Here is a 19457-nt window from a genome sequence, read left to right as displayed (position 1 = left end):
AATGAGAGTTTTTTCTAATGGAGAAATATTTCGCACCATCCTTTCTTGCACCATACAAACTTCGTCAAGTTCATCAAATTGAAAACATGTTTTGTCATCATTTGGATATGTCATGGCCTTGGATACGTCAAAAGTGACTTCTTCATCATCAACTCTCAATTTAAGCTTACCATTCTCTACATCAATCAAAACTCTAGCAGTCTTCATAAAAGGTCTCCCAAGAATAAGAGGAACATCACTAGTTCCTTCCATCTCCATCACAATAAAATCCACTGGGAATACAAATTTATCAACCTTCACTAGAACATCTTCAACCACTCCATATGGATACTTAAGAGACCTGTCCGCCAATTGAAGAGCCATTCTGGTTGGTTTAATTTCCAACCCCTGAATTGTTCTGCACATGGATAGCGGCATTAGATTAATGCTAGCTCCCAAATCAATCAATGCTCTTCCAACTTTCACATCTCCTATGGTGCATGGAATAGTGAAGCTTCCTGGTTAAGTTTAGGAGGTAGTTTCTGTATGATTGCACTGCAGTTGCCCTGTATATTGATAGTTTCCTTCTCAATGTACTTGTGTTTCTTTGTGAGAAGTTCCTTCAAAAATTTCGCATATGCTGGCATCTGTTGCAATGCTTCAGAGAATGGTATAGTGATCTCCAACTTCTTAAACAATTCCATGAATCTTTCCAACTGCTTTTCTTTCTCCTTCCTTGAATAACTCTTTGGATAAGGAAGTGGATTTTCATACTCTTTTTCTTTCTGTCTCTCCTCTTTCTCTTCTCTCTCTTTTTTTTTTCTCCTCTCCTCTTCTTCTTTTTCCTTTTTCTCTCTCTCAACTCTTTCTTTCCACTCACATGTTTCTTTTTCACTCTCACTCTCATTTTCTTTCTCTTCTCTTTGTTTTTGTCTCTCCTCTAACACTCTACCACTTCTAGTCACAACAATTTTACACTCCTTTCCAAGATTATCATGTTTCATCTCGTCAACAATTCTCTCAACATAAACCTCCATTTTTTTAAATGCTACATCCACATTATGACAATAAGACGCATTTGTCTTCAAGAATCTTTGGAAAGTCTCTTCAAGCTATGTTGTTTTCTCAACTGGAGTAAATTGCATCTGCCATTTTTGTTGTTGCACTTGAACCATTGAGACCTGTTGTATTTCTTGTGGTATTTGAGAAAGTTTCATAGTTACTTCTTCAAGCTGTTGAGCGATAATTCTATTTTGAATAAGCAAAGCCTCATTTGATTGTAACAACTCCTTCTGACTAAAATCTCCTTTTTCAATGTTGAGTTCATTGTCATTAGTAGCCATATTTTCAATAATTTCAGTTGCTTCCTCTGGAGTTTTCCATTTAATGTTTCCTCCTGCTGAGGCATGAAGCATCATCTTAGTTTGTGAACCAAGACCTCCAAGGAAAGTTAGGACTACTTCTTCTTCTTTGAAGCCATGCGTGGGTGTTTTTCTTAGCAGACTTTTGTATCTATCCCATGCATGCCCCAGTGATTCTTCCATGCCCTGCTTAAATGAAGATATCTCTTTCTTGCCTTTTGTCACCTTTGATTGTGGAAAGTACTTGTTCAAAAACTTTGTTACCACTGCTTCCCACTCTGTGAAACTTCCTTCTGGAAAAGAGTTCAACCAAAGCTTAGCATTGCCTCCCAATGAGAAAGGAAACAAACTAAGTTTGATTGCTTCGTCTGGCACCCCATTGATTTTCACTGTGTTGCAAATTTCATTAAATGTAGTAAGGTGCTCATATGGGCTTTCATGAGATAACCCATTAAATTGATTACTCTTCACCAGTTGGATCAGTGCTGGTTTGACCTCCATATTGGCTGCATTGACTCTAGGTCTAGCTATGCTGTTAAAGTGTTGAGGTCCAGCTATGTTGGTGTAATCAGCAAGAGTTCTTCTGATATTATTATTCTCCATATTTTCTGTGCTATTGCAGAACCTTGTGGTGATGGTTGCAACAGAGTTTCCGGAGGAGGGAAAAGTTCTCTAGATGTTCTGATTCTTCTCCTCCGTCTACTGTCTTCTAATCCTTCAAGCAGAGGTTCTGTTGTTTTCTTGATCCTAGTTCGAATTGCCTCCTGCATACACAAGAACACAAAACCCTAGAAAAGATTTGGTTAGCACAAAAAGATATAAGAGAAGATATAATATTCAGAAAATAAATAAAAAATAAAAAAATAAAAAACAGAAAAATAAAATAAAAATTCGAAATTTAAAAATAACATAAAAAAAATAAGTCAAAGATAATCAATAATCACACAAATTAACCAGTTAAACCACGAGTCCCCGGCAGCGGCGCCAAAAACTTGATGGACAAATTTATGAACACCAAATTATGATGTCACAAACTTGTTTTCAATCGGCAAGTATGACCGAATCGTTCAAGTAATAAACTTGGTTAGACCAAGTATCGTTCTTCCCAAAGGACTCACGGCCTAGTTTAGTTATGTGGTTTCTTGATTAACTAAGACTTACAAACGAAATATTTGGGGTTTAAAATGCAAGACAGAAACTAAATATGTATGCATGAATTTTGATCAATGGCAAAAAGAAAAAGATAAACACTTTCAATGAAATATAGATATGAATATGTTGTTGGGGTTCAATTTCATCTTATCCACTCTCATATATTTTTAGGAATTCAACAGTCAAATCATCATTGTTAATGCCACTCTCTAATGTACCTTTCCAGAAGGCTTCTCCCTAATCACGAGTTCATACAATTCCTAGTATTCCTAATGATCAGTTCATAAGTGCAGGAGCTTAACGACAACCAATATCATATTGGGAGAAATTCCCCGGATCTAGACTTCCTCGTACGTGCCCGTATCGACAAAACCAATACTCATGCATCGAATGAGTTAAACAATGCAAGCATTAAGCAAAGAGGAAAAACCCTAACTAATGATGAAAAGAAAGCATAAGTCTTAATTAAAAGATGTAAAAACAGATTCCATATATGAGAGTTTCACAAGATTACATTGATTCCCCAACAAACATACAGATTTTAGTTCACCATATTCATGGTGAACCTAGATGAATTACAATGAAAGAATGAAAGAATAAACCCTAAAAAGGTGAAGAGGAAGCCTCAGCATCCAAGATCCTCCTTCAAAGGGGTGGAAGAGAGAGTGTTTGCTTCGTTCCAGCCAGAGATGCCTAACCCTAGGAAACCCTAAAGCTTATATATCATTCGTAAATTACAAAAAGTCAAGTCCAAGCCCATTAAAGTGCCGCTCAGCGGTAAAATACCGCTCAGCGGTGAGTGCGTGACTTGTTTCCTCCCCTCAGCTGGTGGAAAGACAACATCAACTATAAAGAAGATGGAACTTGAACTTTATTGGGTCAAGCTAATGACATTAAAAGAGCGGTTGCTGGGAGGCAACCCAGTGAATTTAAAAACTTTTGATTTGGTTTTGTAATTTTTAATTTGTGGACTTCATTTTTGTAACTATTTGGTTGGAGATAGCATCTACTGAAGGATGCTAGGTGGTTAAGTATCTACTGAAGGATACTATGTTTGTAACACCTACTGATGGGTGTTGGTAAGAAAATTTTGCACTTACTGATGGGTGTTGGTGAATTTTGGGTCAGGCTCGTGACGTTAAACAAGCGCTACCTGGGAGGCAACCCAGTTGATTGAATATTTCTGTTTGTTTGTTTTAGTTAGGGTTTGCATAAGCATTTTTGAATATTGAATTACAGGGAGCCAGTGAGGGGCATGTCTAGGAGGCACGTAGGTTAAGAAAAGAAGGAAAAGAGCACTTCACGAAAGTGCCGCTGAGCGGTACTTTACCGCTGAGCGGTACTCTCGCAGAATAGGGTTTTAGCTCCCCTTAGCGGGACCCGAGCCCATTAGGGTATTTTTAAACCCTAAGCTGCGCATTCTTTCACACTTTCAGACTTTTCTTTGCACAAACACTCCCACATACCTTCTCCAAGGTTTTCCACATCTTTTCACTCTTCCCTCTTAAGAAAATTTCTCTTCCACTCACTTTTTCACTAGTGTGCCATCAAAGTTTGGGGTTGGAAGAGAGCATTCTAGCTTGGAAGCATTCTCATTGCATCTAGTATCTCCACCCAAGTAAGTAAAATGCATTTTGTTCATTCTAGGGTTTTTGATTTTGAATATGATTGTCAAAGCATGAAGATTTAGGGGTTTTGATTTCTTGGCATGATTTGATGATATATTTGATGTTTGAACCGATTAAACTGCATGATTATGAACTGGAAAACTGAAAATTGCATTTGGGTGGAGGTAGGAAAGCTTTAAAACAGGTTTTTCAAAAATCTGCAGAGTTACCGCTGAGGGGTAAACTGCCGCTGAGCGGCACTCTGCCAGATTTGATTTTTCAGGTTTTGTGTGATCTGGAATGTGGTACTGGTGGCGCTGAGGGGAAATTTTGGCCCTCAGCGGTGGTTTAGCTTCGAAAGGAGTTGTGTTCTGTGTTTTACTAATGATTAACATCATGTTCTGTGGTTTGGTTTTGTGTTTTGAATGTAGGAATGGCATCCTCATCAGGAAAAAGATTGAAAACCATGGCAAACAAGAGAAAGGAAAAGGAACCAGAGCAACCCCATTCTAGCAGGTTCCTCTCTAGGAAACATGAGAAGCACTTTAAAGTGGTTCAGGACAGGAGACTTCTGATGGAGAGAAAGGTTGGAATGATACCTAACCTTGCTCCTCAATTTGGAAAGCAAGTTTTAGGGAATGACTGGGGAAAGCTAGCCACTTATCCTGCACCTGCCAACATAGCTGTGGTTAAGGAATTTTACACCAATGCAAAGAAGATTGGTGATTATCCAGCTGAGAATTATTTGGGCTATGTCAGAGGCCATGCTATCAGGTATGATCCTGATTCAATCAATAACTTTCTGGACACTGTATGGGCTGGTGAGCAGTGCCAGTTTGCTCTTTGCATGGAGGAAGGTGCTGATTATGAGGATGTGGAGAGAGTACTGTGTATACCTGGAGGACACTTCCAAAGGAATCGATTTGGCTCAGTGGTTAACATTAGGAGGACAGATTTGACTCCTCTTGCAAAGTATTGGATGGCGTTTTCTCATGCCAACATTCAGCCATGTTCACATGTGTCAGATATTACTCTCAGCAGGGCATTCTTTATCTATTGTGCTATCAGAAACTTGAATGTTAATATTGGGCAGGTGATAGCTGATGAGATTAGTGTGTGCGCCAATACTTCAAACAACAAAGCACCACTAGGACATCCCTCTTTGATCACGCACCTTTGCAAGATAGCTGGGGTGGACACTTCTGCTCCACCTTTTGAGAGGCCAAGAAAAGCTATTGATGAGGCCTACTATAGGCAGTACTGTGGAGGTGATGATGCAGCTCAGCCAGTTCCACCACGCCGTGCTCGTAGAGAGAGAGGGCCAGCAAAGAGCCAGACATCTGCTGAGACACATGAAGCAGAGCCATTCCAGATGAGGGACATGTATATGTCTCTTATAGGGGCTCAGTTGCAGTCCATTCACAGAGGGCAGGTGGCCACTGCTGAGATGATTGTGGGGATGTATGATACACCTCCAGCCCACAGGTGGACTATGGATGAATTCCATAATGTGGTAGCTTGGCCAGAGGAACCAGTGCATGGAGGAGGAGCTGGAGCAGCTGAAGCTTCAGCTAGAGATATGGAAGAAGACGAAGCTGATGAGGATGATGCATTTGAAGATGATGAAGATGAGGAGGAAGAGAAAGATACAGAGGACAGCTCAGATTGATGAGGAGCTGAGATAGCATTTACTGATGAATGCTATCATGTGCTTATGTTTTGTGGTTTAAGTTTTCTGAACTTATTTGTTTCTGTTTTTAGATTAGGGTTTGATGTATTCCATTTGAAACCTTGTTTCTTGTGATGGTTTGCTATTAACTGTGATTGTGTGATAAGTAATGCTGAATGATGCTTATGATTAACTGATGTTGAGATGATGTGCACATTAAAATGCTTATACAGGTGATTCACAAGCTTTGTGAACCAATGCATGATATCATGAGTGTGATTGTGAAATTAAGCAGGATGTGTATGTCAAATGTGAATGAGTTTACATGTGAGATTTTGAGCTCCAGAGTTGTTATTGTTGAATGCTATTACTTTGAAAGCATGAATGGTTTTGCCCAGGTTTTCTATGATTGAATCAATTGCTTGTTTTGCATCATGTGATCAAGGCCATTTGTTGAAAACCTTTTTATTGGCCAAATTCATAAAGTTAGCCCACTAAAAAAGAACACTTTGTGTTCAATCCTTTTGAACCCTTAGCCTTGAATATACACTGAAACCTTTGATTGAAAAATCTTTACCTTGAGTTAAGTAGAAGATCTTGTGTGGTATTGTTAAATGTTCAAGTTTGGGGTTGTTGGGAAAACATGAAAAGCATTGAGCTAAAAGCTAAAAAGTAAGAATATGCAAAGAAAAAGAAAAGAAAAGAAAAAGAAGCAAAGCTCAATGCAAAGGCAAAAGAAAGTAGGGAATGAATAAGATGATTGTGTTGTTATGATTCTCTTAACTCAAGGATTTTGTGATCCAGAAAAACCAATTTTCTTGTTAGCCCAGCCACATTATAAGCCATAGAAAAGTCCTTGTGATGATGCATGCTTGTGTTTGTTTTTTATTGTGGTAAAATGAAAGGCAAAGTTAATTCATGTAACATTGTGATAGTAGAGTGAATGAGTGATCATCTCTTATACACTTGAGTGTGAGTGAAACACTTGACTTAGTGAGGAAATATCACATGAACACATGAACATCCATGCTTAATTGATTGATCATTTATGAAAATAGCATTTGTTGGAATTTAAATGACTTTGTGAACACTAAAGCATGTGCACATCTTGATTGAACTCTTGGTCATAAGTTTGAGTGAAGTTTTTGCTTATCTTGAAAAGAAGATTTTTGAATGAAGTGAACCATCATATGAATTGGTTTAAAGATGGAGTTACATATTATTTGCTTGAGGACAAGCAAAGTTTTAAGTTTGGGGTTGTGATAACAGTTGAAAAACTGTTATTTTCATGATTAAAATTGACACTAAAAGCAACCTTTACACTTAGAAACTAGCTTGAAATCATGTTTTTCCTCATGTTTTTAGAAATAAGAGAGCTGGACAGGTTTATGCTTGATTTCAGTGTTTTTGTGCAGGTTTTAAGGTGAATTTGGTGAAAGAAGTGAAGAAGGAGAGAGATGAAATCAGAAAAGACAATAAAAAGTGCAAAAGGAGAAGCTCCTGAGTGCCGCTCAGCGGCAGTTTACCGCTGAGCGGCACTCAGGAGCTTGCGGGAGGTCCGCTGAGGGGAGAAAACAAGTCACGCACTCACCGCTGAGCGGTAGTTTACCGCTGAGCGGCACTCTGGAAGTCACGTAAGGTCCGCTGAGGGGCAAAATGGCCGCTGAGGGGAGAAACAAGTCACGCATTCACCGCTGAGCGGTAGTTTACCGCTGAGCGGCACTTTAATGGGCTTGGACTTGACTTTGTGTAATTTACGAATGATACATAAGCTTTAGGGTTTCCTAGGGTTAGGTATCTCTGGCTGGAATGAAGCAAACACTCTCTCTACCACCCCTTTGAAGGAGGATCTTGGATGCTGAGGCTTCCTCTTCACCTTTTTAGGGTTTATTCTTTCATTCTTTCATTGTAATTCACTTAGGTTCACCATGAATATGGTGAACTAAACTCTGTATGTTTGTTGGGGAATCAATGTAGTCTTGTGAAACTCTCATATATGGAATCTGTTTTTACATCTTTTAATTAAGACTTATGCTTTCTTTCATCATTAGTTAGGGTTTTTCCTCTTTGCTTAATGCTTGCATTGTTTAACTCATTCGATGCATGATAATTGGTTTTGTCGATACGGGCACGTACGGGGAAGTCTAGATCCGGGGAATTTCTCCCAATTTTATATTGGTTGTCGTTAAGCTCCTGTACTTATGAACTGATCATTAGGAATGCTAGGAATTGTATGAACTCGTGATTAGGGAGAAGCCTTCTGGAAAGGTACATTAGAGAGTGGCATTAACAATGATGATTTGATTGTTGAATTCCTTAAAATATATGAGAGTGGATAAGATAAAATTGAACCCCAACAACATATTCATATCTATATTTCATTGAAAGTGTTTATCCTTTGATTTTTGCCATTGATCAAAATTCATGCATACATGTTTATTTTCTGTCTTGCATTTTATACCCCGAATATTTCGTTTGTAAGTCTTAGTTAATCAAGAAACCACATAACTAAACTAGGCCGTGAGTCCTTTGGGAAGAACGATACTTGGTCTTACCAAGTTTTATTACTTGAACGATTCGGTCATACTTGCCGATTGAAAACAAGTTTGTGACATCATAATTTGGTGTTCATAAATTTGTCCATCAGTGCGTGACTTGTTTGCTCCCCTCAGCGGCCATTTTGCCCCTCAGCGGACCTCCCGCAAGCTCCTGAGTGCCGCTCAGCGGTAAACTGCCGCTGAGCGGTGACTTCGGCTTCTCCTTTTGCACTTTTTATTGTCTTTTCTGATTTCATCTCTCTCCTTCTTCACTTCTTTCACCAAATTCACCTTAAAACCTGCACAAAAACACTGAAATCAAGCATAAACCTGTCCAACTCTCTTATTTCTAAAAACATGAAGAAAAGCATGATTTCAAGCTAGTTTCTAAGTGTAAAGGTTGCTTTTAGTGTCAATTTTAATCATGAAAATAACAGTTTTTCAACTGTTATCACCCTGCTTAAATGAAGATATCTCTTGCTTGCCTTTTGTCACCTTTGATTGTGGAAAGTACTTGTTCAAAAACTTTGTTACCACTGCTTCCCACTCTGTGAAACTTCCTTCTGGAAAAGAGTTCAACCAAAGCTTAGCATTGCCTCCCAATGAGAAAGGAAACAAACTAAGTTTGATTGCTTCGTCTAGCACCCCATTGATTTTCACTGTGTTGCAAATTTCATTAAATGTAGTAAGGTGCTCATATGGGCTTTCATGAGATAACCCATTAAACTGATTGCTCTTCACCAGTTGGATCAGTGCTGGTTTGACCTCCATATTGGCTGCATTGACTCTAGGTCTAGCTATGCTGTTAAAGTGTTGAGGTCCAGCTATATTGGTGTAATCAGCAAGAGTTCTTCTGATATTATTATTCTCCATATTTTCTGTTCTATTGTCAGAACCTTGTGGTGATGGTTGCAACAGAGTTTCCGGAGGAGGGAAAAGTTCTCTAGATGTTCTGATTCTTCTCCTCCGTCTACTGTCTTCTAATCCTTCAAGCAGAGGTTCTGTTGTTTTCTTGCTCCTAGTTCGAATTGCCTCCTGCATACACAAGAACACAAAACCCTAGAAAATATTTGGTTAGCACCAAAAAGATATAAGAGAAGATATAAGATTCAGAAAATAAAAACAGAAAACAGAAAAATAAAAAAAACAGAAAAATAAAATAAAAATTCGAAATTTAAAAATAAAATAAAAAAAAATAAGTCAAAGATAATCAATAATCACACAAATTAACCAGTTAAACCAGAGTCCCCGGCAACGGCGCCAAAAACTTGATGGACAAATTTATGAACACCAAATTATGATGTCACAAACTTGTTTTCAATCGGCAAGTATGACCGAATCGTTCAAGTAATAAACTTGGTTAGACCAAGTATCGTTCTTCCCAAAGGACTCACGGCCTAGTTTAGTTATGTGGTTTCTTGATTAACTAAGACTTACAAACGAAATAATTGGGGTTTAAGATGCAAGACAGAAAATAAACATGTATGCATGAATTTTGATCAATGGCAAAAAGCAAAAGATAAACACTTTCAATGAAATATAGATATGAATATGTTGTTGGGGGTCAATTTCATCTTATCCACTCTCATATATTTTAGGAATTCAACATTCAAATCATCATTGTTAATGCCACTCTCTAAAGTACCTTTCTAGAAGGCTTCTCCCTAATCACGAGTTCATACAATTCCTAGCATTCCTAATGATCAGTTCATAAGTGCAGGAGCTTAACGACAACCAATATCATATTGGGAGAAATTCCCCGGATCTAGACTTCCCCGTACGTGCCCGTATCGACAAAACCAATAATCATGCATCGAATGAGTTAAACAATGCAAGCATTAAGCAAAGAGGAAAAACCCTAACTAATGATGAAAAGGAAGCATAAGTCATAATTAAAAGATGTAAAAACAGATTCCATATATGAGAGTTTCACACGATTACATTGATTCCCCAACAAACATACAGAGTTTAGTTCACCATATTCATGGTGAACCTAGATGAATTACAATGAAAGAATGAAAGAATAAACCCTAAAAAGGTGAAGAGGAAGCCTCAGCATCCAAGATCCTCCTTCAAAGGGGTGGAAGAGAGAGTGTTTGCTTCGTTCCAGCCAGAGATGCCTAACCCTAGGAAACCCTAAAGCTTATATATCATTCGTAAATTACAAAAAGTCAAATCCAAGCCCATTAAAGTGCCGCTCAGCGGTAAAATACCGCTCAGCGGTGAGTGCGTGACTTGTTTTCTCCCCTCAGCGGCCATTTTGCCCCTCAGCGGACCTTACGTGACTTCCAGAGTGCCGCTCAGCGGTAAACTGCCGCTGAGCGGTGACTTCGGCTTCTCCTTTTTGCACTTTTTGTTGTCTTTTCTGATTTCAACTCTCTCCTTCTTCACTTCTTTCACCAAATTCACCTTAAAACCTGCACAAAAACACTGAAATCAAGCATAAACCTGTCCAGCTCTCTTATTTCCAAAAATATAAAGAAAAGCATGATTTCAAGCTAGTTTCTAAGTGTAAAAGTTGCTTTTAGTGTCAATTTTAATCATAAAAATAACAGTTTTTCAACTGTTATCAGAGCTCAATTTGATATTAAAGCTCGCAATATAATTTCATCTGCTGTTGTACTTGATGAATTTTATAGAATTTCAGTGTGTAAGACAGCACAGGAAATGTGGGAAGTCCTCAGAGTCACTCATGAAGGAACAGAGGACGTCAAGCGCGCTAGGAAGAACACTCTCATTCAGGAATATGAGATGTTCAGAATGCAACCTGGAGAAACTATCTCTGACGTTCAAAAACGATTCACTCATATTGTGAATCATTTAACAGGGTTGGGTAAGACTTTTGATACTGATGAACTTAATGTGAAAATTCTGAAATCTCTGGACAGGTCTTGGCAACCAAAGGTGACTGCCATCTCGGAATCTCAAAATCTTACTCAGATGTCAATGCCAATCTTGTTTGGAAAGCTCCGTGAGCATGAACTTGAGCTGAGAAGATTGACTGCTGAAGAGGATCAAGGCAAAAGGAAAACTCTAGCTTTCAAGTCTGAAATATCTAAAGGAAAAAGCTCTAAGAGGATCAAAGAAGATGATTCTGATGATGAAGAAAACATGAGCTTGATGATAAAAAAATTTGCAAAGTTCATGAAAGCAAAGGGAAAGGACAAGTTTCACAAAGATAGGAAAGAAAGTCCAGAATCTCCATCAAACGTAAAGTGCTTCGGTTGTGGAGAAAGAGGGCACGTAAAATCTGAGTGTCCAAAAAGCAAGAAAAGTGAAGACAAGAAGGAAAGAAAATTTCAAAGGAAAAAGAAAGCATACATAGCTTGGGAAGACAATGCATCTAGCTCAACAAGCTCAAGTGATTCAGATGAAGAAGCCAATATTTGTCTAATGGCTGACTCAGAAGATACTGGAAGCCAAGAATCTACTAAGTCAAAGAAGTCATTGTGGTATCTTGACAGTGGATGTTCAAGACACATGACCGGTGACAAGAAAAGATTCATCTTTTTTTAGAAGAAAAAGCAAGGATTTGTGACTTATGGGGATAACAACAAAGGTAGAATCAAGGGTACCGGAGACATTGGAGGAGGAAATACATTAACTATAAGAGATGTGCTATATGTTGAAGGCCTCAAGCATAACCTCTTAAGCATAAGTCAATTATGCGACAAAGGTCTCAAGGTAACTTTTGAAAGTGATAAATGCACTGTTTACTTTAAAGATTCTGCTGATATTGCTTTGCAAGGTGTTAGGGATAACAATATTTATTTGATTGATATTGAAAGTGCATCTAATCATAGTATAACATGCTTAGTTGCTAAAGAAGAAAATCCTTGGCTATGGCATAAAAGAGCTGCACATATTCATATGCAACATTTAAATAAATTGATTTCAAAAGATCTTGTGATTGGTTTGCCTAAACTGAAATTTGAGAAATACAAATTATGCACTGCATGTCAAAAAGGTAAACAAACCAAATCTTCATTTTCATCCAAAAGCATGATTTCAACATCAAAACCTTTAGAACTTTGCATATGGACTTATTTGGTCCATCTAGAATTAAAAGTTTTGGTGGAAATTACTATGCTCTTGTAATTGTTGATGATTACACAAGATTCACTTGGACTTTCTTTTTAACTCTGAAAAGTGAAGCTTTCAAAGCATTTAAAATTTTTGCTAAACGTATTCAAAATGAAAAAGATTTGAAAATCAAAACTTTGAGAAGTGATCATGGTGGAGAATTTGAAAATGAGTCATTTGATAAATTTTGTGAAGAATATGGCATAGCACATAACTTTTCTGCACCTAGAACTTCCCAACAAAATGGTGTTGTTGAAAGGAAAAATAGATCATTAGAAGAATTAGCTAGAACCCTTATGAATGAATCTAATGTGCCAAAATATTTTTGGGCTGATGCAGTTAGTACTGCTTGTTATGTGTTAAACAGGATGCTTATTAGGCCAATTCTGAAATTAACTCCATATGAACTGTTGAATGGTAGAAAACCAAATGTATCTCACTTGAAAATATTTGGGTGCAAATGCTTTGTCTTGAATAATGGAAAAGATAATCTAGGCAAATTTGATGCAAAATCTGATGAAGCAATTTTCCTAGGATATTCTTTGACCAGTAAAGCATATAGAGTATTTAATAGAAGAACTTTGACAATTGAAGAATCAATGCATGTTGTCTTTGATGAGATTGTGGACCTTGAGGAAAACCCTCTTGAGTCAAACAAACCTATTGCAGGTGATGAGGATTATTTAAAGGAAGCTCTTGAAGAGATGTATCTAAATGAGAACTATCCTCCAGAACTTCAAGAAACACCTCAAGCTATTGATTCTAAAAGCTATCAACAACCAAGAGGACTTTCCTTGGACAACATCATTGGAGACATTTCAAAAGGAGTAACTACTAGACATAATCTTAATATTTTTTGTCTAACTGTAGCTTTTGTGTCTCAGATAGAACCCAAGAATATAAAGGAAGCTATTCAAGATGATAAGTGGTGCGTTGCTATGCAAGAAGAGCTAAACCAATTTGAAAGGAATGAAGTCTGGGAACTTATTCCAAAGCAAGATGATTATCAAGTCATAGGAACCAAATGGGTATTCAGGAACAAGCTTGATGAGGATGGAAACATCACAAAGAACAAAGCAAGGCTAGTTGCAAAGGGCTACTGTCAAGAGGAAGGTATAGATTATGATGAAACGTATGCACCGGTAGCTAGGTTAGAAGCAATTAGATTATTACTTGCATATGCATCTTTGATGAAATTTAAACTATATCAAATGGATGTAAAAAGTGCTTTCTTAAATGGTTTTATAAAAGAAGAAGTGTATGTTAGTCAACCTCCTGGCTTTGAAGATTTTAAATTCCCTGATCATGTTTACAAGTTGAAAAAGGCCCTTTATGGTCTTAAACAAGCACCTAGGTCTTGGTATGAAAGACTTAGTACCTTTTTAATTGAAAATGAATTTTCTAGAGGAAAGGTTGATTCAACCTTATTCATTAAGAAAGTAGGAAAACACATTTTAATCGTGCAAGTTTATGTAGATGATATCATTTTTGGGTCAACTGATGATTCTTTGTGTGAAAAGTTTGCAAAAATAATGCAAGGTGAATTTGAGATGTCTATGATGGGTGAGTTAAACTTTTTCTTAGGACTACAGATAAAACAAATGAATGGTGGAACATTCATCTCCCAAACTAAATACTGTAGAGAAATTCTTAGAAAATTTGGTATGGATAGCTGCAAGGAAGCTAGTACACCCATGGGTACTTCATGTTATTTAGACAAGGATGAAATTGGAAAAGGAGTGAATGAAACCATGTTTAGAGGCATGATAGGATCCTTGCTATACTTAACTGCTAGTAGACCAGATATTATGCAGAGTGTTTGTGTTTGTGCTAGATACCAAGCCAATCCTAAAGAATCTCATTTGATTGCAGTTAAGAGAATTCTAAAATATCTTAAGGGAACTACTTCATTTGGACTTTGGTATCCCTCTGACTACTCACCTAGTTTAATAGGATACTCTGATGCAGATTATGGTGGCTGTAAAATTGATAGAAAAAGTACTAGTGGAACCTGTCATTTCTTGGGATGTTCTTTAGTGTCATGGCACTCAAAGAAACAAGCATGTGTAGCTTTGTCTACCACCGAAGCTGAATATATTGCAGCTGGAAACTGTTGTGCCCAAATTTTGTGGATGAAACAACAATTAGAAGACTTTGATATCTTCCTTGACAAAATTCCTCTAAAATGTGACAATACTAGTGCGATAAATTTGACCAAGAACCCCGTCATGCATTCAAGAACTAAGCATATAGAAATTAGGCACCATTTCTTAAGAGATCATATTCAAAAGGGGGATTGTCAAATTGAATATGTTGATACTTTACATCAATTAGCTGATATTTTTACCAAGGCTCTACCTAAAGATAGATTTTTTGAGCTTAGAAGAGAGTTAGGAGTGTTAGACATATCTTAGAATCAAAATCTATGCAAATTTTTTGCATTTTTCGTAAACTTAACGCTTCATAATCGATTATCACTAAGTTATAATCGATTATTCATGCATCAAATTCAATTCTGGAAAATCTTGAGCAGATAATCGATTATCATTATGCATAATCGATTATCATGCAATTCTGGGCAGTAATTATTGAACTGATAATCGATTATCACGAGCCATAATCGATTATCGCGCTGACAGTTTCAAAAATAGAGTCGTTGGAGCATCCCATAATGGATATAAACGACCATAAACGGCTAGTTTTTCCATTTTTCTTATAAATAGCTCCCCATAATCGATTATTAGACACTCCTTTGCAACCAAATACTGCTGAAATCAAATCTAGAGCTCAAATCTTCTTCATTTCCCTTCACCTTCTCAAAATCTCATTTTCCCATTCTTCCTCCATGGCTGACTCAAGAAGGCACTGTCGCAGAACAGTTGGAGCCTCCTCTTCTTCTCAACCACGTCTTGCAAACATAGATGGATGGATTTCAGATCAAGGGAAACATGCAGACTTTGTTAATTCTTGGCAAGAAAGGAAGATCATGGCGGTAAAGTTTATTCGTCTTGACTTTTTCCGCTTCTATGGCTTTCAATTTCCAAACACTTTTGCTGAGCAGGGGATAACGCATCTGTTAGAACAAAAAGGATGCATTTATCCTGATCTTATAAGAGTCTTCTACTTCAACTTGCGCTATCGAGATGGGATAATATCTACTAAGGTCAAGGGAGTACGCATCATTTTAGATGATGATGTATGGACCAATGTTGCTCAACTTTCCATTTGGGATGATGCTGTCAAAGTCCATTTAGGACTTGAAGATTTCAACCGGATGATGACTTTTCAATCCTTCCTACGTCATCCTGAACGGCAAACAAATAGAAGGCAATTACTGGTTGGAGGTTTTAAAGTTGAAGAAAGGATGATCCACTACTTGATTGTCTGGATTTTATGTCCTAGAGCAACCAACCATGCTCAATGCTCTGAGCAGGATTTACTTCTGTTGTATGGGATTCTAAATCACATACACATCGATTGGCCTGCTCTCATTGCTGACACAATGGTAAAAGCCAAAAAATCCCATTCATATCAACTTCCCTATGCCCTTCTTGTTTCTAGGATTTTAGAATTCAAAGGTGTACCTGTTGAAGGAGAACTCGTTCAAAATATTGAAGCTGTGGGATCAGAAATTGGAGATACTACCTTTCGTCAAATGGGATTCATTACTAGAGGCAGAGTCCTTATTCACAAAGATGATGACCATCCTGATGTAGATGAAGATGATGACATGGACACTCATATGGCTGACCCAGTAAGTGTTGCTGCTCCGTCTGATGCTGGACCATCCAACATACCCTTCTCTTCCTCAACTTCTATGGAAGAACATTTTGCAAGGTTATCTAAACAATTGGAGGATATGAGTCTTGCACAAAAGACTCACTTTGAGGAGATTTATGAGTGGCAGCGATCTGTTGATGAGTACATGGTTGATCAATTTCTTGATCTTGATGTTCGCCTATCTAACATCGAGGGTCATCTTAATATCCCACCTCCTGAACGTTCTCCTAGTCCTGAATTCTAGGTTTTAGGCCTCTAAGTTTGATTGTTATGTTATTTTCTTTATGGTATTTAGTTTCTTAATCTTTATGAATTTCATGTAATTCCTTTCTGTTCTTAATATAATGAGCTTTTATTTTTTGCATATATTTCATTTTTGAGGGGGAGCTCATATTAAGGGGGAGGTTATTACATTATTCTTTTTGCTTATGATCAAAAAGGGGGAGAAGAAATATAAGGGGAGGATAAAAGAAAAAAAATAGTTTTTAATTGTACAGGTACTGCTAACTGTGGTTGTCCATTAGTTTATATATGTTGCAGGTAAACCTGAGTTGCTTTTAAAATGAGAGTTTTTGATCATCATCAAAAAGGGGGAGATTGTTACCAATAAGGAGTATTGGTAAAACCTGATGATGGAATCGTACTTGACGTAGTCCTCCTTTTGTATTTTTACCTTTTTTTTAGTTTAGCTCTTAAGGAGCATGGGTTACTATAAATACCTAGCTCCTCTATTGTATTGTTACTTTTGAGATTAATGAGAATTAGACTTTCTGAAATAGAAACTATTCTCTCTTGAAAGTCAGGCTAGAGAGTCCAAAGACTCCCTCTAGCCACCTTCCAGCACACTACCTTCATTTTCATTCTTCCATTTTTTTATCCACGGTGCTTCTATCTCCTCCATGACGTCACGTTCAACCATTCTCCAGCTTCCTTGCATCAGCGCTCCTTAGCCACGTGCTCAGCCTTGAGCACGCGTCACCTTCCTTCCCATATCATTTGGTTACTCCATCTCGTGCATCAGAAACTTCATTCTTCATTCCATTACGCCTCAACCACAGCTTCATTCGCGTCTTCAACCTCAGATTTCACCTTGCATCTTTCTCGAGTCCGTCCACTCGAGAGCTCTTCCGTCACCATTCCACATTCAACTTCTATTCTACATTGTTTCTGTCATTGCAACCCTAGATCCATACTTTTCCACCGATTGTTTTCCCTTTTCTACCGTTTAATCCACTTTCCACTGAGCAATCTAGCTTTCCCACCGTTCAATCTTGAGTTTGAACCGATTAATCGGTTCATTTTGAGTTTTCCCTCTTTTCTAGGGTTCGTTCATGATTTTAGGGTTTTCTGCAATTGATTTCGTTTCTCTTAGTTTCCTTCGAGTCAGCTCTCGATTTAGAGCTTCCTTTCCATTCCGCTGCGTCTTCACTCGTCGCAGAAGCTTCGAGGAGTCCGAATCGTGCTCGCACAGTTTCTATCGTCCTCTCCTCGGGCGTTCGTCCATCACCTGAAGATGTGTTTTGATGATGCTGCAACTTATAGATTTTGGATGTAGTAGGAAAATATTTAAAAAAGCAACTTGTAGATTTTGAATGTAGTAGGAAAATGTTAAACATTGTAATTTTTACTAGTATAATCGATTATAGTTAAGCAATAATCGATTATCACAAGTCATACTTGAATAATCGATTATCACTTCATATAATCGATTATCACATTTTTGAAAACCTGTAACGGACTTGAATAATCGATTATCACTTACAATAATCGATTATTCATGGCAGTTGAGAGCTGACCTTTGGCACTCAGTGTACTTGGCTATATAATTTGATTTGGAGAAATCAGAAGGTAACGTTTTTTGAACTGAGAAAGCTTAGAACACTGTGTGTCAAAGGAACGTTCTTAGAGAGCTTTTTGTTCATTGTTGCCTTGCTTGGTATTGTGAAAGGAGAGGCTCGCGTATCGTATGTGTCGATAGTCGGAGCAGACTCTCTTCAAGTTAGCAAGGTGCTCTGCCTGGTCTTGTGAAAGGAGAAGCTTGTGAATCGTTGGTCGATTGCTGGAGCGGTTCTCTTCAAGTTGGTAGAGTGGTTCTTTTCATTTTATTCTTGTTCATTATCTTGTAATCTGTTAAACCATTTTTAGTGAAAAAGGTTAATCACTATTTATAGTGATTAACGACTGGACGTAGAATCTTTTGATTCGAACCAGGATAAAAATTCTGTGTTGATCTTCTTATTCCCTACACTCATATTATTTTACGTATATCAACTGTTTGATTAATTTTCTGAAAGAAAATTATTTTTACTAAAAGGACAAAATTAATTTTAATTGTGATCAAATACGCTTCCCGCTCTCTGAGTTTTAATTCCGCTGCGCTATACTCTTCGAAAAATACCCCCTCCGATACCATCATTTTGAACTGCATCTTTTGTCTGTAAATTGTAACAGGGATTGTCTCATTTTGATGAGATATTGCAAGAAGTTGATGGTATCATCCTCTGTAAATTATCTAGTCACTAGCATTAGATTCACTACTTGTTTCTGATTATTTGTTAATACTTCTTCCACCTTCATGGTGTTTATTAATGGTTGTATCTTACTTTGTTTTTCCATTTTACAATGTAGGTAGTGATGCAATAGTTCTAGGGGCATAGACTTTGCGGGGATTATATCCTGTGGAGACTATTTCCAGTGTTGGAAAAATTTATGCCGAGGTAGGAACTAAAATGATTCTTTAAACCATACACTAAGTTAGGCCTCAAACACAAAGTAATAATCCTTAAATTCTGCCTTCAATGAAACTAAAAAAAAAGACATATTGCCTCAGTTCAAAGGGAACCGAGGCATAAAATCTTGCTGAAAAAAAAATTTAAAAAATGAAAAATCTACTGCATCAGTTTTCTTTGAACCGAGGCGAAATCCTCCACCTTTTTGCCTCGGTTCACAACCAAGGCATAAAGTTGTGGACTTTTTGCCTCGCCTGTATATGTCTCGATTCAAGAACCGTTGCCTATGGGCGAAAATAATCGTTTTCGTTTCCCCTTACTGCACTAGTGAGGCGTTTCTAGAATTTCCTTGAGGTGCAAGCAAACTGTCGGGGCTTCTTTAAGATGTGTGTTTTGACCTGAGGTAAGGAAAGCTAGAAATGTCTTTGAATTGTAATTAATCGTGTATGTTATTAAGAATAAAATTATTGAACTGTTTAGGGTAAGTAATTATGATGTAAATTGATTGTTTCAAGTATGGAATGTTGATCTGGGATTGTGAACTGTATTAAGTGATGTTT

The sequence above is a fragment of the Vigna umbellata genome, chromosome 5 (genome assembly GCF_029865625.1).
Source record: "Vigna umbellata cultivar VRB3 chromosome 5, Vumbellata_1.0, whole genome shotgun sequence".
Classification (NCBI taxonomy): Eukaryota; Viridiplantae; Streptophyta; class Magnoliopsida; order Fabales; family Fabaceae; genus Vigna; species Vigna umbellata.
Note: the sequence above shows the minus strand (reverse complement) of the source record.